We start from the raw sequence: 26,360 nt of genomic DNA on the forward strand, positions 1-26,360 counted from the left end.
TGGGGTAACAAAATAAGATAGTAGTGAGGGCTGCATAATTTTATGAATGTACTAAAACCCAGCAATTTGCTTACTTGAAAACAGTGAATTTTATCTGGGATTTAAATCATATCTCAATTAAAAATACGTAATTAGAAAAACTCAGTAATAACAAAGTAATTAAAAATGGGCAAAATATTTTAATAGAAATTAAATTAAAATTAAAACCACAATTAGATATGACTAAATACTACTTAGAATACTATAATTTAAAAAAAAAAGAATCAATATTACTGAGTAACATTCATATGTTAATCTTAGGCACTGCCACTTTTTGGAAGACACTTTGGTAGTGTCTTACAAAGTTAAACATAAAGCTTACCATACACCCCAATAAACCTACTTCTAAAATTTTACCATAGTGAAATTAAACATGGTGTTTTCACAGAAAACCTGTATACTCTGAAGTGGAAACAACCTAAATGTCTTGAACTTGTGGATGGATGGATGGATGGATGGAAGTGATACATCCATAAAATGGAGTGTTACATGGCAATAAAAAGGAATGAACTACTGATAGAGTCAACAACATGGACCAATCTCACGAATGCATAACAGCCAGTACAGAAACGCTATACAATGTATGGTTCCTTTTTTATGACATTCTGGAAAAGGCAAAACCATAGACTACTAACAGATGAGTGGTTGTTGGGCTCAGAGTCTGGGGAAGGTTTGGTTATGAAGGATCAAGGGGGATTTATGTACTAATTGAATAGTCCATTAACTGAATTGTAAAGAGGGGGACTCTTCCTGTATGAAATATACACCTTCAAAAGTGGGGGAACATGCAGCTCAAGTATGCCTTTCTCTGTGAAACTTCTTTTTCAGTTTCACTGACAAAATTCTGTTTGTCCCTTTTTGAAAGTCTTATTAATTTATTTGAGAGAGCATGCACACATGTGAGCAGGCAGGGGTTGGGGAAATAGGGTGGGCGGAGGGGAGGGAGACAATCTCAACAAGATGTCCTCGTGAGCACAGAGCCCCAGATGGGCTCCACCCCATGACCCTGACATCATGACCTGAGCCAGAATCAAGAGTCTGATGCTTAGCCCACTGAGCCACCCAGGCGCCCGTTCGTCTTCTTCTGACAACTTCATTATAACATGTATCCAACTTTCTGTTATTATTACTAGGTAGGCATCCTAATTTCACATTTGACTGTGACTGCCTGGATGGTGCGTTGCAACCTTCCCATCTTCAGCACCGCTGGTCTTTGCACACAACAGCTGTTCCAGAAATATTTTAAGCGATGGGGGTTGGGGGGACAGGGGGAAAAACTTCGAACGTTTGTGAGCCTGGATGAGTGAGGCAAGGATGGCGCCCCTAACAAAAACAAGGAGCAAAGGAAGGCCAAGAGTTAAGTCAACAGCACACGAAATGGCACAATGCACATGACCACGCCCCCGCCCCCCCCCCCCCACGTATCTATCCACACTACGCGTCACAAACCTTCAGCGGTGGGGACATTGAGAGCCCAGGCACAGTGAGCCCAGTATGACTGCATCCAGATGGGAATCTAGCAAATCAGGAATGCTGAGACAAGTAGGATAAGCAACTGAAATCCCAACAGGGAAGCCAGTGACCCCAGGAAAACTCCAAATTCCAAAGGTCGCAGGACATGATGCCTTTTCGCCCAGAAGACAAGAACATGAACTAAGGCAGCATCTGCGAATGGCTTGCTGCAGAGAGAATGATGTGAAGACTAAAGTGCAAACCTTAATAACAACGGCAACTGCATTTACATAGCGCTTTCTACTTTTCAAACTGTTTTCCCAGTCATTATCTTGTTTGGTCCTTGTAGGTTTTTTAATTAGCAAAGCTATTTACATATTATACATATTTATCATCTTTTCCCATCACCAAATAAAGCAATAACATTTCCACATAGACATTCAGGATTCATTTCTTATTAGCTCAATACTCTCAGATTTTCCAGTTTTCCTTCATAGACATAGCTCAGTCCTCTTTTTCGTCTTGCCTACTTTGCTCTTTATGCCAGTATTCCTCCAGCATCTCTCATTTACCTATAGTAACAGGTTTTTCTTCATATATATATATATTTTTCTATTAGGATATAATTTAAATATAACATACTAGTTTCAGTCATACATGATTCAATATTTCTCCGCATCTCACAGTGATCACAAGTCTATGGCATCCATCACTACGCATAGCTAGAATTTTTTCCCTGAAGTGAGAACTTTTAAGATCTAGTCTCAGCAATTTTCCAATATACAATACAGTATTAACTGCAGTCACTATGTTGTATATCACATTCCTAGGACTTATTTATTATACCTGGAAATGTATGCCTTTTTTTAAAGATTTTATTTTTATTTATTTGACAGAGAGAGAGATCACAAGTAGGCACAGAAGCAGGCAGAGGGGGCGAGGGGGAAGCAGGCTCCCCGCTGAGCAGAGAGCCGGATGTGGGGCTCGATCCCAGGACTCTGGGTTCATGACCTGAGCCAAAGGCAGAGGCTTAACCCACTGAGCTACCCAGGCTCCTCTATACCTTTAAAAAAAAAAAAAGATTTTATTCATCTATTTGAGAGAACAAATGGGGACACAAGCAGAACGAGAGGATTAAGCAGACTCTTCATGGAGCATGGAGCCCTATGTGAGGCTCGATTACTTGACCCTGAGAACATGACCTGGGTGAAAATCAAGGATTGGTCGCTTAACCGACTGAGCCACCCAGGAGCCCCAGTTTATACCTTTTGATCACCTTCACCCATTCATCACCAACCCACACACACACTGAGTTTTTATCTCCCCAAGTATGATTCTATAACCTCTCTCTTTTCTGCTTTAATAGAACCTGAGGGAATTTTCGGTGTATTTGCTACTATCATGAATAATCCAACTAACTCAGAAAGATTTTCAGTGGGATGCCTCCAAAGACGAAGAGCTTAAGCAATCTCTTCTTCCTCTTCATAATCTTCCCTTGAGCAAGTATGGTGTCGCCTCTGAAACTCTGCATTAATTTTTAAGAAGTAGTTTATTATCTTCTGCACAGCATTATAGCTTTGTCCTGGTACTTCTAGTTCCTGCATCCTCTTAAAGAAGACACTTCAACCATTCTCTTTATTGAGTTCTTCAGTTCCAGTTTCACAAGCAAAGGTTCATTTATTTTCTTATAACCCTTTCATTTCTGACTTGTCTTAAATCCTGTCTTTAGTGGCCTCTACAACACCACTTTTAGTTTTGGAAAATGTTTTCCCTGGGGCGCCTGGGTGGCTCAGTCGGTTAAGCATCTGCCTTCAGCTCAGGTCACGATCCCAGGGACCTGAGACCAAGCCCCATGTCGGGTGCCCAGCATTTCTCCTTCCTCGCCCGTCCCTCTGCTTCTGCTCCCTTGCTCTCTGTCGAATAAATAAAATCTTTAAAAAAGAGTTTTTCCCTTTTGAGTGGAGGAAAAGATTTCCATGAGTCATTTATGCTTTTGTCTTTCAATGCTGTGCAGATACTCTGTGTAGGAAGCTACAACATGGGTAAACCTCAGAAACCTTGTAAGGAGAAGAAGCCGGTCAAAGAAGACCACTTATCATATGATCCCATTTACATAAAAAGTCTAGAAGGGACAAATCCATAAAGAGAAAAAAAAAACAGATTAGAAGTTCCCTGGGGAATGGGAGAATTAGGAGTTATTGTTAATGGATATAGGGTCTCTTTTGGGGGAGAGATGAAAATTAAAATTTAGACTGTGAAAATAGTTGTACAATCCTCTAAGTTAACTAAAAGAAAAAAAAAACACACTGAACTGTAAGTTTAAAATGGACAAGGCTTTGGTATGTAAACTACACCTCAGTAAACTTGTTTACAGAGAAAAACAACTGTGATGTAAAGATCAAGCTTCAGGCTTCAGAGTCAGAACATACCAGACCCTCCTTCTTCCTGTGACTCAAAGTTGACTTCCTCCTGATTATCAGTAGGAACCACATATTACTAAAATATGTGAAAACTGGCAACTCAAAATGTTTAAAAAGTCTTAACCGCACGTGCTAATGATGATTCCAAATTGCCCACGATTGCCCTCGTACTGACCACCATTTTGCTTATACTGTCCACATACTGCCAATACTATACTTCTCTGCTGTGCCGCCCCTCATTGTTCCTATAAGCTCCAAATATTCAGGCGGTATAATGTAACAGCAAATAGGATAGTCATTACTAATCAGAGTACTGGAATAAGACAAATCTAGATTTGCATTATGGTTCTACAACTTAGCTGTCTAATCCTAAAGAGTTGTCTTGAGGGGCACCTGGGTGGCTCAGTGGGTTAAAGCCTCTACCTTCCGCTCAGATCGTGATCCCAGGGTCCTGGGATCGAGCCCCGCATCGGGCTCTCTGCTCCACAGGGAGCCTGCTTCCTCCTCTTTCTCTGCCTGCCTCTCTGCCTACTTGTGATCTCTGTCAAATAAATAAATAAAATATTAAAAAAAAGAGTTGTCTTAACTTCCCTAAGTCTTGGGGCCCTCATTTATAAAAGGGCATGAATGATAATACCTCTCCCCACCTTAGAGTGTTGCATTATTTAGGGGATTTAAAGGGATATGACAGACATCGTCTTTGGGGTGATCCATGGTAGATGTTTTGAGGGCAACTGATCCACAGCCTGTGTGCCCCAGAAGGCCTACTGGGGAAGCCTGAGCCAGCCGCGTAGCTTTCTCCCATTGTCTTATAACCATGTCCACCAGCGAGAATGCTAATTCACCAGCTGCCCGCCTTAACAGAGTCAAGAACAAGGGGAAAGACAGTGCAGAAATGAGGCGGCGCCCAACAGAAGTTAACGTGAAGCTGAGGACAGCTAAGAAGGTTGACCAGATGCTGAAAAGGAGAAACGCAAGCTCGTTTCCTGATGATGCTTCCTCCCCCGCTGCAGGAAAGCTGCCACAACCAGGACACTGTAGAATGGTCTGTTGATGACACTGTCAAAGGCATAAATAGCAACAATGTGGAAAGCCAGCTCCTCAGGCTACTCAAGCTGCTAGGAAACTGCTTTCCAGGGAAAAACAGCCCCCCGGAGACATGGTAATCTGGGCTGGTTTGATTCCAAAATTTGTGTCCTTGGGCAGAACTGATTGTAGTTCCATGCAGTTTGAATCTGCTTGGGCTCTCACTAACACTGCTTCCGGGACATCAGAACAGACCGAGGCTGCAGTAGATGGAGGTGTGATCCCAGCATTCATTTCTCTGTTGGCATCTCCCCATGCCCCCATCAGTGAACAAGCTGTGTGGGCTCTAGGAAACATGGCAGGTTCAGTTTTTCGAGACGTGGTTGTCAAGTACAGTACAGTTGACCCGCTATTGGCTCTCCTTACAGTTCCTGACATGTCATCTTTAGCATGTGGTTACTTATGTAACCTTACTTGGACACTTTCAAACCTCTGTCACAACAAGAATCCTGCACCCCCGTGAGATGCTGTTTGAGCAGATACATTCTTCCTACATTAGTTCATTTCCTACATCACGATGATCCAGAAGTATTGGCAGATATCTGCTGGGCCATTTCCTACCTTACTGGTGGTCCAGATGAACAGACTTGTGCCCCAGCTTATGAAGCTTCTGGGAGCTACTGAACTGCCCTTTGGGAACCCTGTGCTTCGAGCCATAGGAAATATTGTCACTGGGACAGATGAACAGACTCAGGGTATACTAGACACAGGAGCACTTACTTTCTTTCCCTGCCTGCTAACAAACCCCAAAACTCCTATTCAGAAGGAAGCTGCCTGGACAATGTCAAACATCACAGGGGGTCTCCAGGACCAGATCCAGCCAGTTGTGAATCACAGATTGGTCCCATTCCTCATTGGTCTTCTCTCTAAGGCAGACGTTAAGACCCAAAAGGAAGTTGTCTGGGCTGTGACCAACTCTACAAGTGGCAGGACAGCTGAACAGACTGTATACCTCATTCAATGTGGCATAATAGAGCCACTGATGAACCTCTTAACTGCAAAAGATCTCAAAATTATTCTGGTTATTCTGCATGCCATTTCTAACACTTTCCAGGCTGCTGAGAAACTAGGTGAAACTGAGAAACTTAGTATAATGATTGAAGAATGTGGAGGTTTGGTCAAAACTGCAGCTCTATGAAACCATGAAAATGAGTCTGTGTACAGAAGCTTCACTAAACTTGATGGAGAAGGATTTCCCTGTAGAGGAAGAGGAAGATCAGAATGTTGTGCCAGAAACGACCTCTGAAGGCTGTATGTTCCACATTCAGGACTGCACTCCTGGGACCTTTAACTTCTAGACTGTACACCTGAGGGAGAAAGTAATTTGTGGTGTACTCTGGTAGAAGTCTGTCTTACTGTTTCTCTAGTAAGGACTCTTTCTCAGTGTGTTTTGTTATGGTAGCTCTTTTTACAATGAAACTCTACTTGACCAGTTCAAAACTGTACAAACTGTAGAAAGCTCCTCCTCTCAGTGGGTTTCCTATTTCTATGTGGAATCTCCTATTGTACAGTGTCCTGTAAATAAAGATTAAATTCTTTTTCTTTAAAAAAACTAAATTAGGGTGCCTGGGTAGCTCAGTGGGTTAAAGCCTCTGCTTTCAGCTCAGGTCATGATCCCAGAGTTCTGGGATCAAGCCCCACATCGGGCTCCCTGCTCAGCGGGAAGACTGCTTCCCCCTCTCTCTCTGCCTGCCTGTCTGCCTACTTGTGATCTCTGTCTGTCAAATGAATAAATAAAATCTTTAAAAAAATAAACATTAAATTAAAAATAAAAGGATATCACATGTTATGTACTTATACAGTGATGGACAAAAAAAAAAAAAAGAACCAATACAGACAACTTTTAGTATGACTATTAAAATAGAGATAAAGGGCAGAAGAAAAGAACTGGAGTCTTTGGAACTCAAACTTTTGGACTCTTGGCCACTGAAACCTTCTCTCGCATATACATTACAAAATAACTGACAAGCAGAAAATGGTTACAATACCAGCATCAAAGGAGCGTCAACTGAAATTAGAACCCTGTATCGTATACTGATGCTGAACACGAACCAAGTGTATATGGTCATATCTACTAATGCCTCTTTAGTCTCCATGCAGAATGGCTTCACCACACTACAAGGTACCATGATCTCAACCAAACAGAACAAGCTGAACAACGTCAGGAGTGGCATGTGTCATAGTGAAATACTAACCCTGCTACTACTAATAAACAGGTTAGCAGTTAACCATAGGGCTCACAGGCTTCTGTTTCCTATGAAGAGTAGCTAAGTTTCAGCCAAGGGTCCTACATATAGGTCGGCCAGCCAAAATTTTCAACCTGATTGCTGGAATTTAGAACCCCTTCGCCCAAGACTTGGACAAAGAAGCGGAAAACAGATGCCCTGGAGAACCAGAGCTCCAGACTTCTCATCCCTTAGTTCAAACATCTATTCTAGGATCTAATTTTGAGTTCTATCTTCCTATACAGTTCTCTTGGCAATTGCTGAATAAACAGGAAAAATAAGGGGAAGGGGACGTGGGGAGGCAATCTGCCAGTTGTCATTCTCCAAGACAGATGCAGTGCCAACAGGCACATTCAAGCAAAGGGAGGGAGAAAGCTATCCCCAAGTTAGCTTCTGGCATGCCTTTAGCTCAACCAATGTGACACCTAACTCAGGGTTACAGCCCTGGTCCTGGGATTCCTAGTTCTGCTCAGCTGCAAGCAGTTTTGCTAGTGTTGTAGCAAATGTTGGCTGAGGACTGTAGTTTTAGCAAATATTTATGTTGCATAGGCAACACAGAAGTTTCCATAGCAACCCAGCTGGTCTTGAAGAATAAGGAAACATTAGGGTAGCCTTATGGAAGGCACCGGGCTCTAGGCATAGAAGCTAAAAGTGTGATTCAGGCTGGAATTATAACCCAGGTATCTTGACCCACTCTCTAGAATTTTCTAGTTTGCCCCCCCCCACCACTCTTTCATGAACTGGCAACCTAGTATGTGATTTCTTCCAAAGATCTGTATTCTGTAAGGGTAAGGAATGTTGATGTTACTAGCTACTACTTTCTATGCTTTTTTTTTTTTTTTTAAGATTTTAGGTCATATCTCCACCCAACATGGTGCTCGGAATACATGAGCCTGAGAACAAGAGTCATGTGTTCCACAGAGTGAGGCAGCCAGACACCCCTGAACTACTTTCTAAACAGGAGGGGAGCATGGAAGTGTCAGTAAATTGCTATGTCTCGTGGTAGAGGTGGTCCAGTGGGAAGTGATGGTAGGGGCTTCACAAAAGATGATAAGAAAGAGCCCACAGGGGAGTACATGCCCTACAGATGGGCAAAAGTATTAGTCCTTTATTTACACCTTTGGGGTTGTCTCCTCAGGACACCCACCTTGTCTGTATAAACAGCACTGCTACCTACCTATAGACTTAAGACTCCAAACCCAAGAATAGCCATCCCACTGCATGATCAGTAGCCAAAGATACTTTCTCTCTCAGAAATTTGAACTAAGTAGAGAGAGAGGGTGGAGATTAAGCTGATTTGAGATTTATTGTCTGGTTTGCAAACCAAAGAGACAGAACAGAAATATAAAAACTTCAAAGGCAACTTGGCAATTGAGACTTGCCTTAGATTGCTGAGGTGGGTGTGGTCAGCAGCTATGGTCCTCAGAAGAAGTAGATGTTTTATTTTCAGCAGAATCAAGCAGGCAACTGATGTCCCAGACCCAGAAGACGCCAGTATAGTTGCAAAGCCAGAATTAGGGGTTTACAATATAAGTAGGCAAGCAGGAAGATCACCAGGGAGTCTATAGGAAGAGGTCCTTGTGCTGCTGACCACTTGCAAAGGACACACAAACGTTAACTGATGTACAATCCAGTCTTTCTAACCTCAGATAGGAGGTCTGGGGGTAGAACTGCTGAGCTCCCACCGGAGTTTGGTCCACCTGAGGGCACACCTCATGGCAGCGCTAGGGAACTACACTGGAAAGTTCACAGGACTCCAGCACAACAGAAGAGTAAGTAAGGTTGAGAGACTGATTATTAGAATAAAGTAAAAATAACTAATAGTGATATAACATCTATGTGTTTGTACCTTTTCAATTTTTTTAAAGATTTTATTTATTTGAGACAGACAGTGAGCAAGTGAGAAAGCAGAAGTGGAGGGGCAGAGGGAGAAGCAGACTCCCTGCTGAGCAAGGAGCCCAACATGGAGCTGGAACCCAGGACCTTGAGATCGTGACCTGAGCCAAAGGCAGACACTTAACAGACTGAGACCCCCAGATGCCCCTACTATGTGTTTTGTGTTTTTACACTGTTCTAAAAGCCTTACACATTTGAACACATCCAATCTTCACAACAAGGGCACTATTTGTATTATTATCCCCCATTTTATAGGTACAGAGAAGTTAAGTAGCCTGTCTAAGTTTGCAGACTTATGCTGAACTGCCTCTCTTTAAGCCTAGTTCTTAGGGGAACCATGGTGGCTCAGTCAGTTCAGCGTCCAACTCTTGATTTCGGCTCAGGTTATGACCTCAGGGTTGTGAGACTAAGCCCCAGCTCAGGTTCCACGCTGGGCGTGGAGCCTGCTTAAGATTCTCTCTCCCCTCTAATTATATAAGGCAATAAATTTATGGAAATACATACACACATAGATTTATGATGGTTTAAGCCACAGGTTTCTGGTAACTTGTCACAACAGCCATAAAAAATTCATACAATGCTCAAATTAGGTTTTGCTATCCTAAGGGAGTCCTACCCTTCACCTTGTGGCAGTTACTTTGACTGCAGTGCTAAGCTTTCATTTCTCTCAGGAGAGCCTGAATATGCTCACACTGCAGATTCCTAAACTCCCAATCCCAGATGGCCAGATCAAATTAGCCTTGTGGGTTGAGACTCAAAAATCTGCGTGCTGACAAGTACCTACATGTGATAACGCAGGGAGAAAGACTACACTCTGCAGAAAGACCGATATTGTCAATGTATGTGGATTGAACAGAAACCTTGGCCCAACCTGTGTACTCTCTGTATGCATGGCCCCCACCCTTTTCCTATGCTACTGCTTCCTCTCTGTTGGGAACTACCCCTGGTCTTTACCACCAGCATCCTCTACAGGATTAAACCAAGTCCCAAATCTATACGCTCAGTTAGGTCTCTCTTGTCGCTGGCTATAAAATTGTCCCCAGAGAACATTGTTCTCTATCCTCTGTTCCCCACACTCCAAGACACTTAGGGTGCACCTACAATTGACCAACATCCAGCTATTTTCTCTCCTTTTCCTCCAGATCTCATAACTGCCAAATCGTTTCTTCAATATGGTTGCTATATACACACGGGTGATGTTCTTGTTGACTGACCAACCATCCAGTTGTGGTAAATTTCATAGTGGTTGGACAAGCCTACAACCCTTGAATAAACGTGTTTCCATGACTGCTCTTTGCTAAAAGTTTTGATATGAGATCCCTATCAACATATCCTGTTCCACACTCTGGAACAGGGATTCCAAAACATGACTATGCAAAAGAATCACCAAAGAGCTAGTTAAAAATGAAGGTTTGTACCTATATGCTCAGAAACTCTAAGATGGGTACGTGTATGACTCAGTTAAGCGTCTGACTCTTGGTTTAGGCCCAGGTCACAGTCTTGGAGTCATGAGCTCGAGCTCTGCATCGTGCTCTGTGCTGGGCATGGAGCCTGCTTAAGATTCTCTCTACCCCCACTGCCCTCCCTCTCAAAAAAAAAACAAAGGAAAAAAAAAAGAAAGAAAAAAATTCTAAGAGGTAGTTCTCAAAAACCTACATTTAAAAAATTTTTTTCTAAAGATTTTATTGATTCACAAGAGAGATAATGAGAGAAAGCACAAGTCGCAGAGGAGGGGCAGAGGGAGAAGGAGAACCAGACTCCCTGCTGAGCAGGAAGCCTGATGCAGGGCTCGATATGGGGCTTGATCCCAGGACCCCAAGACCATGACCAGAGCTGAAGGCAGAAGCTTAACTGACTGAGCCACCCAGGCACCGCAAAAATCTACATTTTAAATAAGAACTCCAAGAGATGCTGATGAAGGTGGTCCATGGACTAGACTTTGAGAGGCATTAACTTTTATGAAACTGACATTGTATCCCTTAGATCAATTTAGGGGTGGAGATACTGCAACCTTCGTGAGACCCTAAAATGTTTGCTTAAGACCCTACCCCCTTCCCTTGGTGCTCATTCAAATGTATTCATTATACGAGGCACCCAAATTATCCCATCATGAATTCTGTCTGTCTCTAGACTTTAAAGATCATCATAACATCATTCTTTTAAATGTCACAAAGACACTTTTTCTTGGAATACAAGGCTTAATGAAGGGTAAAATATCACTTTTGAAGTACACAATGCTTGCGAGGCTATTAAGGGGAGTAAACTCAGGATGAAATTCTAATATAGATAGGTCTAAAAGCTATATTTTGTAATGTAAAACACAGGCCAACAGCCGTTGTGACTAACACCCATTACTGTTGCCTCTATGGAGAAGAGGGACATGAGGGGATTACAATAGGATGGGGGCAATGCTGTGTGTTTATAAAACTCCATTTGGCAGATTTTCATCTGGGAAACGTCTCCTAATTTCATCAGTCTGAACATTTGCCATTTTCAGCACTCTGCGTCTTGACTGATTGCCCAATCTGCCTCTTCCTCAATTGTTATCGAGCCATTTAGAGGAGGAAAATAGCATTAGCCTGCAAAAGAAATTACTCCCTGGAAAGGTCAAAGTAACACGATTTTTGTTCTTGTTCAAAAGAAGAGATGGAAATTCTAAATAGTGCAGCCCTCAATCCCACCTCTACAAAGTACAAACGCTCTCAGAAAAGTTGGTCTCTGATGCTCATCAAAGCCCATTAAAGCACATCAGATTGTACTTACTCAGTCCAATCCTTTCAGTGTATAAATTACTCTCCGGGGTTTGGAGAGGTTCAGTAACTCTTTGAGGCCCTGGTCGGTGAGTAAGTACATCACAGCAGTCATTTCTCAATCGACCCTGTGGCCTCAATGCGTTAATGCACTCCCCAGGGGACAGGCTGGCTTAATAATCTAATCATCTATTCCTAAAGGCCTTAAAAATGGATGTCATTATGGTGGCGCTCTTCCTTTCAACACAGATCTTAAGCCTGCCACGCAATATTACATTGACGATACACTAATTGTCAGGATGGAGCTTCTTAGAGCTGAGACCCACATGCTCTTACCGGCTCATGGTCCCCGCCTCCGTTAGCGTGAAACTCTCCAACAATGAAACAATCAGCATTTCCAACCTGCTCAACAGCTGATATTTCATCCTAATGAAATATCCTCGGGAAACAAGTAAGATAGTTGAAGCATTTAAACATTATAGAGTTGCAGGGCAAGTTTTAGTGTAGTCCTGAGTCTTACACAGCCTTGGAAATTTGCATCAAGGTGAAGCTTTCCTGGGGTGATAAGTACAGAAGGAGGAAAGTCAAGTCGCTGGGGGCCGAAGGATGAGATACAAAAAGAAATATGCTGGAAAGACTCTTCCCTAGGCCTTTCTGTAAAAACGTAGTCTTGTTTTTTCGGACAGTGGCATATATACTGGTTAACTTTTACTTATCAATTGCCAAACATACACATTAAAGCAAAAGTTGAAGACTCATAAGTGGTTGGTGCCTCAGGGGCCAATGGCAGGCCACCCCAAGAGAGGCCACAGTGGCATATAGATTTTGAGCTGAGAGACCCAAAAGACTGAGGAAGCAACTTTGATTGCCCACCCCCCAACAACTTCCAACAAAGAATTTAGAATGAAAGCCAAGCTCTAGAAAGAGAGCTATCACCATACACAAATACACTAGAAATGAAATAGAGGAGATAGACAAGGAACAACTGAGAAAAGTCAAAATTTTAAAAAAGCTAAAATTCCTCTGTAGGTCCCATGTTTTTTTCTGTGTGGCCAGCAAACATTTCCCCCTTTTTCATCTTTTTTTTTTTTAATTTTTATTTATTTGACAGAGAGAGATCACAAGTAGGCAGAGAGGCAGGCAGAGAGAGAGGAGGTAGCAGGCTCCCTGCCGAGCAGAGAGCCCGATTCGGGGCTCAATCCCAGGACCCTGAGATCATGACCGACCTGAACCGAAGGCAGAGGCTTAACCCACTGAGCCACCCAGGCGCCCTCCCCGCCTTTTTCATCTTGCTGTGAGCTGCATTCCTTCCCTTTGAAGTCCCAGATGCTCCTTCCCCTTTCTCCTTAGTTCTGGGTGACACATATCACATTTGGCCTGTTTTTGGAATCTTATGTGTGTATTTCCCATATGTAGGAAATGATATTTTATTTTCTACTGTTAATCTGTTTCCTGCCGAGTTAATCTATGGTCTATCTAAAAGAACATTGGACAGAGGAAAATTCCACCCCAGCCCCACCTGACCTTGGGACATGGCTAACCTAATGTAATTCTGAGCTCTTCAAAAGTTGGCTTTTTTTTCCTTCCACCTACAGGTTGTCTCAAGCTCCATGATACCATTTGGTTCTCAGCTACTACTTTGAGTACAAGTTGTAATTTTATATTCATTTATTTACACCCCCACGTTGTTCTTAAAAGGAGTTAAAGAACAGGTACTAAGGACCTATTTTAAATCTTTGCTAGTTACCATGAGTATAAAAGACCTACAGAGGGTAGTATTTTTGTAACCCACGAAGTTTTTGACTGCCTGGGCCTCCAGACTTCTAACATTTGCCTGTCCCCTCTGTCTCGAGCAGCTCTGAGCCACCATTTAAAAAGTACACAAGCCTTTCCTCTTTCCACTCTTGTCTCCCCTAATTTTTTTAAAGATTTTATTTATTTATTTGACAGAGAGAGAGAGAGATCACAAATAGGAAGAGAGGCAGGCAGAGAGAGAGGGGGGAAGCAGGCTCTCTGCTGAGCAGAGAGCCAATGTGGGGCTCAATCCCAGGACCCTGGGATCATGGCTCAAGCTGAAGGCAGAGGCTTTAACCCACTGAGCCACCCAGGTACTCCTTGTATCCCCTAATTTTATTGTGTCTCTCATTCACTCATTCAAGTCTACTCTCTTCAGACATAATCTGGTTTTTGTTGTTTGTTTGTTTTTAAACAGGAACTATCCATAAAGAATTTCAATGTGCCTCAAAACACACAAAGACTAATCATTGTCATGATTTTCACCTAACCTTGTGTTTTAACTTTTATGTATGGGCACTCTTCGAACACTGAATCTATGTTTGTGTATCTTTCCTCCGGGGCTGAAGCTGTTCACACAAAATAAACTGGCAAGCATAAAATGAAATTTATTACAGTTCATCATAAGAATGGTCAAATACACCTTATCTGTTACAGCACGGTTGAATTGTTTACATCATTTAGACATGGTGTTAACTTTAAGAGAGTCCAGGAGATTACCAACAGCATATATTTGCATGCTATTTTACAATGCAGAAGCCCTTTCACACACTGGGTCCCCATGTAAGCTAGGAAGGATTAAGGATCAGAGAAGTAAATTGATTTGCCAAAGATCACAAAGCTAATAAGTATTGGAATACGTAATTTTCACTTGGCATTTGGAAATGTGTGAATACACAGATTAGATGAGTACACAAGACTTGAGTCCTTGAGAAAATCATAACCAAGGGACTGGCATAGCACCATTGTCAATTTTCAATAAATATTCATGGAGAATGGACCCAAACTCATTTTGAGGTTGCTTGGTGTAATAAAAAGCAGCCCATGAAGTTTTAACACCCTGCCAAGATCATGGTCCCATTTGGAGTAGAGCACTCTGAGACAGTTTCTGTAAGTTGACAAGGCTCACATAAGGCAGAGGCCCCATCACCCTAATCATTCAGTGACTGATTCAAGGTCATAGGCAACTCCATACAGCTTGGACACAAAGAAGCCAAATACCTGGGGCTTCTTTGAAACTCAGCCCAACAGAGATTGCCCAAATCAGGGGATGTTTAATGGACTCGATTATAATTTTTGTTAGGAAGTTAGGATCACTTGTTGGCCTTTTGGTTAAGATCATGTGTAGACAGGAAGTTAGGTACACGCAGAGTTCAGGATGTATTCCAAAGAATCATATCCTAAAATCTTGTGGAAGAACAAATGGCTTTGAGGAAAAATAAACGGGCCTTGACGAGAATAGATGGGAAATACGACAGGTTTATGACAATGTCTAGTTGGGCAATTCTGTATCCGGGTGCTGCTTTGTGCTGACTTCTCTTCAGCCATAAGAGTTAGTCTTCCGCAGTTGGGAGACTCCCAAGGAGGGGATTTATGCTGGTTGAATTCTTTTTGGCGGTGCTTTTAGGAACATACAGGGAGTTAAGAAAAAGCCTCTTCCTGCAGCTATTGTTTCTTCAATGTCGTCAGCTGAAAATAATCCTTACACCTTTACAACATATTCTAGACCCTTCGGTGCATAACCTTTTGTCCTATGGCACTGCAGATCCCATTGTTAACTAAGGAGACTCTTAATTTTTTTCTTCTCTGATGGAAACTTTGGGAAATCAGTTATTCGCTAGGATCCATGAACATTCATTGGTAGCTGGTCAAGGGTACTTGAAGACGAAAGACATCTTTTGCTATCTTAGACAAAGATATTTACCTCGGGTCTATTTACCTCGTCTCTAAAAGTATCCTGATATTTAGGGCTCCTCTAAACACCCGAAATCTAGCATAACAAGGTTCAATGGGTTATAACTGGGTGATAGATTGTAATATGTGCATGCTTTTTGAAAGGAGGGTGAAAGATCATGGCTAGACTATTTGTCTGACCAATGGCCTGGAACACTGAAATGGGAAAGTCAAATGCATATGCATTGCAGTGATAAGGAAATGATGTCTGTGGCAGAAATACTAGGAGTCCTAAGAGTTCTTTCTACCATGTCTTTAATGTACTTTCTACGAGAGCATGTTTCTGAATTCACAAGGAAAATAAATAGCAATATATAGTTCGGCATTCAAATATCTGCTTGATAAAAAAACTTTTCAGAATGTACCTTGGTGACAGGAAAATACAATCAGGAAATTTATTATACGGAATAACGACCATCCTTAAGATATCCATGATCTAATAAGCAGAAATTGTGAATATGCGACCGTATATAGCAAGAGGGACTTTGATGATGTGATTGAGTTAAGGATCTTCAGATGGGGAGATTATCCTGAATTACCTCGGTGAGTCCAATGTAACCACAAGAGTCCTTACCAGAGAATAAGGCAGGCAGAAGCGTCAAAACAGAAGGTATGGCAAGAGAAGCAGAATGGGACTGATGTGATTATTGGAAGAGGGCAATGAGCCAAAGTACATCAGATGACTCTAGAAGCTGTAAAAAGCAAAGCGCAGAGTCTCACCTAGACGCTCCAGAAGGATCACAGCATTGCTGACACCTCAATTTTAGCTCAGTGAGACGTGTCCTTCTCCCGACCTCCAGAAATGTAAAATAATAAATCTGTGTTGTTTTAAGCCACTTTAGTGTGTGGCAATGGGTTATAGTAGCAATAGGAAATGAATATAGTATTATTTATTATGCTGTTGATGCTTCCATTTCCTTAAATCAGGACTCGCTTATGCTTTAAGTTTAGACCTTGGCAATAAATACGAGGATGTGACAGTTTATTTTGCAATGAAAAATACCATTCTTACTCATTAATGCTTCCATAAGACTTCAAACCATAATTAAAGACCAAAACACCAGCTCACTCATTTGATGTGGAACAAAAGCATAATTTAATTGTTTTTTCTTCCCTGATGCACCCAATAGCATGAAGTTAAGACCAAAGTGATAACTTTATATGTAAGAACCCACATCCTAAACACAGAAAAGGAAACCAAAGTCCATCAGAGAATTTGGCGCTACCCTTAGTTTACAACATAAAGAGATGCGTGGTAGATAAAGATGTAGCCTCTGACCTTTCAGAATGAGATGGGCTTCCATGCCTCAGCAAACCAGGACCATCTAGACCACCAGTAGAAGGAAGGGCCTCATTCACCTTCTATCAAAGCCTGCCTCCCAATAATACTGTGCTGCTTTTTGACTGTGAGCATGACCCAATTTCTGATCCGAGAATCTGCAAACATAAAATGTCCCTCCACGACATGTTTGGACTCTATCCAGGAAGTACCCACAACCAGTTTAAACATCGCCCCTTCCCACCAGATACTGACCCAGAATTTGTGTCCCTTTACAACCTGGCCTCTACCCCAAATCCATTTATTTCCAATTTCCATTCTCCATTGACCCAGCGCCACTCTGTTTCCCTAGGTCAGACAATTGGAAATAGATTAGCCTTGAACATTACATATATTACAGTTGATGCAGCAAACATTAAGATAGCTTGTGAACACAGTCATTGTTCACAGCAGCTGTATCTAGCAGATGAAGAAGCTAGCACTCCAGTCAGGTCGGCCTGATTCCAAAGCTCCTCCCTTACACCCTATTGTATATGGCCTTCCACTCAGACAATCGCGAATAAGATCAGAATCTACCAACAGCAGAGAATCATCCAATCCTTGCGCCGACGCATGGTGCCAAACTCTAGAACTCCAGCTCTACCACCTTCTGCCTCAGTGCTGTCCCCCACACTCACTTCCTAGATTACCTTAATGAACACGATAAGCTTTTACATGCTAAACTTCAAGACTGTGGTTTGCATTTCAACAATTTAGACCTGTAAGGCCAAGCAATGATGAATGTAAGCATTTCATGACATAAAACAAGCACATATGTTAGTGATGCCTTTCAATGCTCCCCAAAGAATCGGAGAATAAAGTTCCTTGCCTATAGGAATGTCTGTGTTTATGAAATACTTGAATTAACACCCTAGAAATAAAAGGAAGCTTTTGGGGTACTGTCTGCTACATCCTACAAGCTGAAATCCAATGGGTATTTTCACAACAACCCTCTGACCCAGGAGGTGGCTCAGTGCTGAGCCAAAGCATACTTAATAGCACTAAAGTAGAATGTTCACTTTCCTTCCAGTTAGGAGATAAATCAGTGGTCAATAAAAATTGAGAAAACAGGGGCACCTGGGTGGCTCAGTGGGATAAAAGCCTCTGCCTTCAGCTCAGGTCATGATCTCAGGGACCTGGGATTGAGCCCAGCATCGGTCTCTCTGCTCAGCAGGGAGCCTGCTTCTTTCCCCAACCAACTGCCTGTCTCTCAGTCTACTTGTGATCTCTGTCTGTTGAATAAATGAATAAAATCTTACAAAAAATTTTTAAAAAATTTTAAAAATTGAGAAAATGACTGTGTATTGCAGATTGATGGGACCCAGTAAAATTGGTGATTACAGAGTTAAATTATTCTATAATGATATTCTCTTTTAGAACGGAGGCTCAAACGAAACACAAGCCATTTCTTCAGGAAGAATTTAGAACAAATTAGGAGATAGGTGGCAAGCTTTCCTGTCTTTCCTTCTTAATATCACCGTATTTCACCCCCTCCCCGCAGGTGTTTTGCAGTGTGCCACATGAGAGCAGTTTATGGGAGTGGTTAAGATTGGGGAAGAACTCCTGGTTTGGAGTCGAACAAACGTAGATTAAAATTCCAGTTCTGCCATTCAAAACCCACAAACCTCTGGAAAAGTTAATTTCTGTGAACCTCAAAGTGTTGCTGTGCAAATTAAGTAATGCAATAGGGTACCTGCCGTATCACTGTTCTGAGGAAGCTTTGTTGTTTCCCTCAAGCAGCAAAATATCTTCCCAAGGTAGAGGTTGTGGGGCAATTTTGTAACCTGAAGCCAAACCGTAGAGCTGCTCTTCTGCTACAACCATAAAGAAGTAACTGATGAAATCTATCAGAATTGTATTTAGCGTAGTGAGGTCTGTCAGTTTTGTCTATGACAGAGTGACCACTACTGGGCTTGTCCTCCTGCAGTTAAAAAACAAAACAAAACGAAAAAACTACAAAGGGACAAAGAACGTGAAACATCTGTTTTTATACACAAGACAATAGATGGTACAGGTTGGAAGTCCTTAGAATGAAAATAATAAGATGGGCCTGAAAAATATGCCTAGAGGTCTCATTATGTCTTTGGCTGAACAGGAAGTTGTTCATGCACTACCTCACACAGGCGAGGGACAGCTATAGGGGAGTTACAAGCTGGACACTTCCCAAAACTCATAGAGGATTGCAAAATAGTCTAGTTCTCATCAACTAGCAGGGACCAGTAAACACATTCATGAAGGAGCCAGATAAGAATACTTTAAGCTCTGTGGATCACAAATGGTGTCTCTCACATAATCTTTTTTTCTTTTTAAAACTCCCCTTTAAGGATGTAAAAATAATTCTCACCTCTCAAGCTCTTCAAAGTCGGTCCACAAGCTGGATCTGATCCGCAGGTTATGGGTTGCTGTATTTTGAGCGAGAATGTAGACACCACTTTGAGCACCAGAGTATTCAGTGGGAGACCAAAAAAGGTCACACCTTGGTAATAGCATTAAAGTAGACAGAGAATACAGTATATTCTTTTGGCTCAGACTAACAAACCCTAAACACAAACCAAAAATGAATAAAGAATAAGGAAAAAGTTATAACATAAGAACAAAATAGAGAATGTCACTGAAATCCTACTGATATTAATAGGCTAACTAGACAGTATTAACAGTATTATGCAAATAAGTCCTCCAATCAGATGAAATGGGCAATTCCAAGAGTGACACCAATTATAAAAACTGACACAGGAATACACAGAAAACTGAATAACCTCACAACTATTGAAGAAATTGAATTCATAATTGACAACCTTTGCACAAAGAAAACTTCAAGCCCAATGAGTTCTATGAAACATTTTAAAAATAAGTAATACCAAACCACAAATATGTCCAACAAATAGAAATAAGAACACTTGAACCCATTCTATGAGGACTGCAATACTCTTGTACCAAAACCAGGCTAAGATACTACAAAAAAGAAATTTATTCACTAATATCCATGAAATAGAAAGTACTAGAAATACTGAGACAAGCAACACATAACAATTATAATACATCTAAGTGCCTGGGTGGCTAAGTTGGTTGGGCATCTGCCTTCTGCTCAGGTCATGATCCCAGGATCTTGGGATCAAACTCCGTGTCAGGCTCCCTACTCAGCAGAAGTCTGTTTCTCTCTCTCTCTCCCTCTGCCTGCCACTCCCCCTACTTGTGCCCTCAATCAATTAGGCCTTATGCCAAGATTTCAAGGCTGCCTCAACATTTATAAATCAATCAATGTAAAACACCATAGGAAAAAACTAAAGAAGAAAAACCATATTACCCTCTCAACAGATGCAGAAAAATCACTCAGAAGAAATTCAACATGCATGATTTATAAAAATTCTCATTAAAAGGGGCATCTACATGAAACCTACAGCCTACATCATACATAATAGTGAAAGACTAAATGCTTTCCCCCCAAATCAGAATTTAAGGCTGCCCACTCAACCCTTCTCTTCAACATCCTACCTGATGTTCTAGCGAGTGAAATAAGAAAATAAAAGGTATATATTTTTGTAAGGGTCAGTACTGTTCTAACAGCAGGGATGAGTTTTGCATATTAATTTTTGTGTATCGAGCTTGAAGCCCGTGAACCTACTGAACTCAATTATCTGAGCACTTTTTTGGTAGATTCTTTAGGGTTTTCTAAAGGACAACTTTTCCTTTCTAATATGATTTTATATTTTATAAAAAGTACAACAACAGAAAAAACTCATCTGTGCTGCTAGAGCAGCATCTGGTACCTGGCAAACACTCAGTAAATATTAAGTTTCTATTTTATTTGACATAAATATTGGAAATGGAAAACAAGAGTCATGCAGCTTTGTAGTATATGTATACCTTATGCTAATGCATTCTCAAATTCTTCAAATATCCAAAATGATTCTACAAATCATCTGTTGGGTTTGCTGTAAAAACCTTTTTCTAAGGATAAAAAGTTGTTTTAGCCTTGGTTGACGTATATGATTAAACTAACTCACCCTAAGCTATTAATGTTGTGCTCTAAGTGATTGTTTTTAACATTTTATTGAGGCATAATTTACAGAGGATGAGATATATCAATCTAATTATACAGTCCAATCAGCTTTGACAAATGCATACCACTGTGTAACCAACACCCTTATCAAAATATAGAACACTGCCGGAAGGCCACAAAGTTCCATGGTGCCCTATTCCAGGCACCCTTCTTCCCCAAAAGAGCCACTGATCTGCTATTACCATAGATTAGTTTTCCTCGTTTTCAGAATGTCCTATAAAGGAAGCTACGCAGTGTTCTCTTCTTTGCTGGGCACCTTTCAGCATAATGCTATTTTAAAATTTTTATTAATATTATATTGTGATAAGAAAACACAAGATGCACCCTCTTAACAGACTGTTAAGTGCACCATAGAGTATTTTTAACTGTAGGCACAATGTGGTACAGATCTCTAGCCCCTATTCGTCTTGTATAACAAAGACTTTATCCTTCTTACACAGCAACTCCCTGTTTCCACCTCCCCCCATCGCCAGCAACCACCATTCTATTTTCTGCACCAACAAGTCTACTTTAGATACCTCTTGCAGCATTTGTCCTTCTGTGATTACTTCACTTAACATAATACCCTCAAGGTTCACCCATGTTGTTCCATATTGTGGAATATCCATCTTTTTAAAGGCCAAATAATATTAGATTCTATGTACACACCTCGTTTTCCTGATCCACTCAGTCGGCTTTTGATGGGTATAACTCTTTTGGATAAATATCTAGAAGTGGGATTGTGGCCTCACATGATAGTTTTAATTTTCTGAGGGAACTCCATATTGTTTTCAAAGCGGCTATATCATTTTACATTCCCACCAACAGTCTGGAGAGGGCAAAATAGAACTGCTTAACCTGAAAAAATGAATCCACCATAGAATACAGGTCCAAGTAATCAAGGAAAAATAGGTCTTCCTAGGTCACATGATAAGTAAGAATACAGATAGATGTAAGGGTAATATTTTTCTTTCTTTCTTTCTTTTTTTTTTTAAAAGATTATTTATTTATTTATTTGCCAGAGACAGAGGGAGAGAGAGCGAGCACAGGCAGACAAAGAGGCAGGCAGAGGCAAAGGTAGAAGCAGGCTCCCTGCTGAGCAGAGAGCCGGATGTGGGACTCGATCCCAGAACCCTGGGATCATGACCTGAGCCGAAGGCAGCTGCTTAACCAACTGAGCCACCCAGGCGTCCCAAGGGTAATATTTTTCAAATGCTAACCTTCATTCCTTTCTTCTAATCACTCACAACCACCAGACAATCCCCCGTCCTTCAAGTAGCAAGGCTGTCCTGTAGTCATTACTTTATGTGAGGGATAGAACAGAAAAAAGATACGTAGATTTAGTCGCTAGAGATCTTAGAGAAGAGAGAAAAGTCCAGGAATAGACAGGAGTTTGGAGGGAAACATCAGGGCTTTCCTAAACCTGCACTCCCCTCCAAGAGCCCAAAGAAAATCCACAATCCATGGCAGCGCAGGAGGGAAAGTTCTGGTGAGATGAACAGTGAGAGGGAGAAGGCAGGATCTAAGGAGACGGAATCATAAATGAGGATTTCAGGGCAAAAGGTAACTATGAAGAGCATTATTGCGCTATCTAGGCGTTTCATGGAACCATTCTACCCACACTTAACCTTAGCAAGCAGAGTCTGTTAATGAGGGCAGTCCTTCTAAATACATCTTATAAACTCTCAACAAACACCAGCACCCCACCCTGTGACTACCAAGTGTGATGTCTGTCTGGCCAGGCGACTACTCAGCATGGACAACATCTTCAGCAATACCCAAAGACAGGAGGGATCCAAGAGAAGGGCACTGGCATTGTGGTGGTGTTCAAGAAAAGCTCTCACACTGTTAACTGTCAAACTAAGGGGAACAAAGCCTCCTCAAGTCAGGAAATTGGTCAAATGCTCCTAACCTCCAATCTCCCCGCTCATGAAAACAAAATCATCTGGTCAACCAACCAACTTCATTGAAAATCAAGGTTTTTGCATTTCCCTTCTCAAAGCACAGAGATCTGAGTGCATTATAATTACACATCCCCAAGGTGACACTCATAAATTTTGACTGGAAGTTAAGGACTACGTTACTATGGAATGTGACTATAGGGTCCCTACTTATTTCAGAACTGTCATATATGACACTTGACAGATAGAAGGCAAGAACATAAGCTTTGCAGCCCACACAGGTACTAATCCTAGCTCCAGTCCTTACCAGATGTACATCATTAGACAAGTTACTTAAAACCTATGAGCCTCAGTTTCCTCATCTACAGTGGGGCTGACACTACTTTCCTGGCCAGGTTGTAGTGAAAAAATAGAGATGATCATCTGACGCTTAGTACTAAAATCACCGATTACAATCCCTGGCACATGGAAGACATTTAGTAAATGGAATTATTAATGAAATATCGTTCTGCCAAAGTGCCACCATTAAACACTCACTCCTGTGGGTTAATGAGCTACTCACTTAAACAGAGTCATTGCTAGCCAAAGTTGTAAAATACATAATGTGCCTTTAGCACCTACATTCAGACTTTCATCTTTATGCCCTTCTGTCCTCAAATTGGTATTTTGTTAGAGAGAGAGAGAGATCAGAGAACGCGTGGGAGAAAATGGAACATAGAAAAATTCCCAGTTCTAGTTTAGACTTGTGACTTCGGAAGCTGGGTGACAGATGTGACATATTTAAGAACTTATTTTTCCAGAAAATGGAGCTGGACCAGGCAGACAATATAAATTTCCCTGATGTTATGATAGAGTTAGTGCATTATCATTTAAGTAGTACTCTTCAAACATGACTAAAAATATATATGTGTATGTCTTCCCCCAACTTCATGTATTTCTGATTACCTTAATCATTCATTACTTTCTCAAACATTACAACATAAAAATGAGAAATGGCTTTCAGTTAAGAAAATTTGCAAGAGAGAACATAATAATGTGGAACAGCTGCAGCTATGAATTTTATGAATGCTTTGTTGAAAATAACATTAAATGGTAAAATCAGATCACAGATTAACTCTACTCTGTTTTATGCTATGCACAAAATGCATCACTCTTATTCAGCTATGATGAGAAGAACATGAAATAATTTACCCTGGTCTTTATTGGGTAGAAATCATCCTCATAGTCATGTTTTTATTGAGGGGCTAGTATACGGAAAGTAATGTGCAAAAATGTATGGATATGAAGACAAGGTGCCTACATTCAAAAAACTTAAAAACAACTCAGGAAACAGGCAGTATAGACAAACATGAAAGCACAGGATCAGGGTCAGAGTTGATTGGTAAGTATTCCTTATTTTCACATACTAATTCCTGAGCTTTGGATCCCTTCTCTACATCAAATAGATAGTCCTAATGCCCCACTTCTCCACTTGGTTTCTGACATTAATAATACATGTGTAAGGTTTTTCCAGCCAAATTTTGCAAAATTATGTCCCAGAAGCCAAACAGAACCCAGAAACAGATTTGTCACACTATCCATATTTCCAATGTACTCTTTGACTTAGCTGTACCCATTTTCAGATGGTTTTGTTTTACTTTGTCATTCAGACTTCCAGCTTCTCTTGACAAATCAAAAGATCTGGCAAGGCTAGAGCCATTTCCCACTCTCCATAACATTTAGCTATTCCTAACAGAAGGCCTCTAGACGGGACCTACGAACTCCACTTCTGTCATAGGCCCCACCACTGTTTTTTCTTCCTTACACATGTCTAGCTCCACTCCTTTACCTCTCAGTCTCTAAAGGCACATCTGGGACACCTGGGTAGCTCAATCAGTTAAGCGTCTACCTTCGGCTTGGGTCATGACCCCAAGGTCCTGGGATCAAGTCCCACATCGGGCTCCTCGCTCAGTGGGGAGCCTACTTTTCCCTCTGCCTGCTGCTCTCCCTGCCTGTGCTCTCTCTCTCTGACAAATAAAAAAAATCTTTAAAAAAATATAGGCACTTGGGTGTGATCTATGATCTAGCCACACTCCATACTCAGCATGAAATCTCACGGTGGCCTTGTTGTGACTTAAAATTTCTACCTTGTTCCTCCTGCCATGTTCCTTGTTTCAGGAATCCTTCTGGCACTGGCATTTCCTGACTTTTGACTTCCTGCTCCTGCCCCATCTCTGTGACACTTCTTATTGAAACCTATACCCACAAAGGGTTGGCTCAGACCTTATTTAAAATCTCTGAATGACTGTTAACTTTACCGACACCCAGATTTAGGGCAATCAATAGTGACGAGAAAATATGGTTCTGTGGGGAAAAAGAATTAATTGTATTCATGAATAATCTGAGAGAGGAAGTTCATGAGCCTCTAAGCCAAAATTTCAACAAAGCCTTGGTCTCTCTTCAAAATATATAAGAACAGGCAACAGTGAAATCTCCAATGGAAGTAATTCATTTGGGCAAGGATCAGAAAGGAAAATGAAAACTATGAGGTGATAGGTTGATGGGGAACACCATATTGATATGGTATCAAAGTATCACCCCCATGGATTACTGGCTGGCTAAACAGGTAGGAGAAGGTCACTTTTCAGCAGAGGAAGATGGCAGTCATCATGTTAAGCCAGGGATCTTTTCACTAATACAGAGTCAAACACACATCATGTCTCTGAATATCACACAATAGACAACACACAGCCTCATCGATGATGCAATGCAGTCCTATGAAAAACGTTCAACCCAAATCCAGTAAACTTTAGTTCTAAATTCTAGTTTCTAGAACTACGGAGTTCTAAATGCTAGTTTTTAGAACTGTAAGGAATAGAGGAACAAGTTCAATCACACCACAGGGAAAAATGGGTGACACCAACACGCAACTTATTCTAAAGAACAATATTCCCATCAAAATCATGGAAAGAAAGGGGCGGGGTTGAATTACTTATACACAAATCGAGAAACTGATTGCTTTTAAATAAATGCACGGGCAGGAAATCCAGCAAGCAAATTTTCAATATAAGTGAACCGTGATTTGATCATTCATAGAAAGAGAAATGGTTGGGTAACATTGAAGTACCAGGAAAGCTGTGAGCACAGATACAGGTGATGACTAACTCAAAACATTTCACCTTGAAACCGTCACTGAGGAACTGACACAATATTAAGTGAAGTGCTCCAGGATTTTGGGTCTCTCTCACTTATCCTATCCTTCACTAACTCCTGCTTACCAGGTATCTGTTTGGCGATTCCCCACCCAGTTTTACTTTAGCTCCTCTCTTCTTCTGTTCTCTCAATGCTCTCTTCTTCCATCATGACTTTGTCTACTAAATTACTTATCTGTCTCTCCTTGTGGCTGGAGACCTTCTATAGGACAAGGCTAGTATGTCCCCAGTGTCCAGTCCAGTGTCTTGCACAGCATGGGCTTCCAGTAAATCTGGCATATCTTGTTACTTAAAAC

General features: G+C 41.3%; 1 long non-coding RNA gene and 1 pseudogene across 1 annotated transcript in view; one reads left to right on the plus strand and one right to left on the minus strand.

The window, feature by feature from the left end:
- Positions 1 to 26,360, minus strand: part of LOC131821836 (uncharacterized) — a 364,023-nt gene that overhangs the window by 82,278 nt on the left and 255,385 nt on the right. The window lies entirely within an intron of this gene.
- LOC131821835 (importin subunit alpha-1-like) lies at positions 4,729 to 6,295 on the plus strand (annotated as a pseudogene).

The sequence above is a fragment of the Mustela lutreola genome, chromosome X, assembly GCF_030435805.1.
Source record: "Mustela lutreola isolate mMusLut2 chromosome X, mMusLut2.pri, whole genome shotgun sequence".
Lineage (NCBI taxonomy): Eukaryota > Metazoa > Chordata > Mammalia > Carnivora > Mustelidae > Mustela > Mustela lutreola.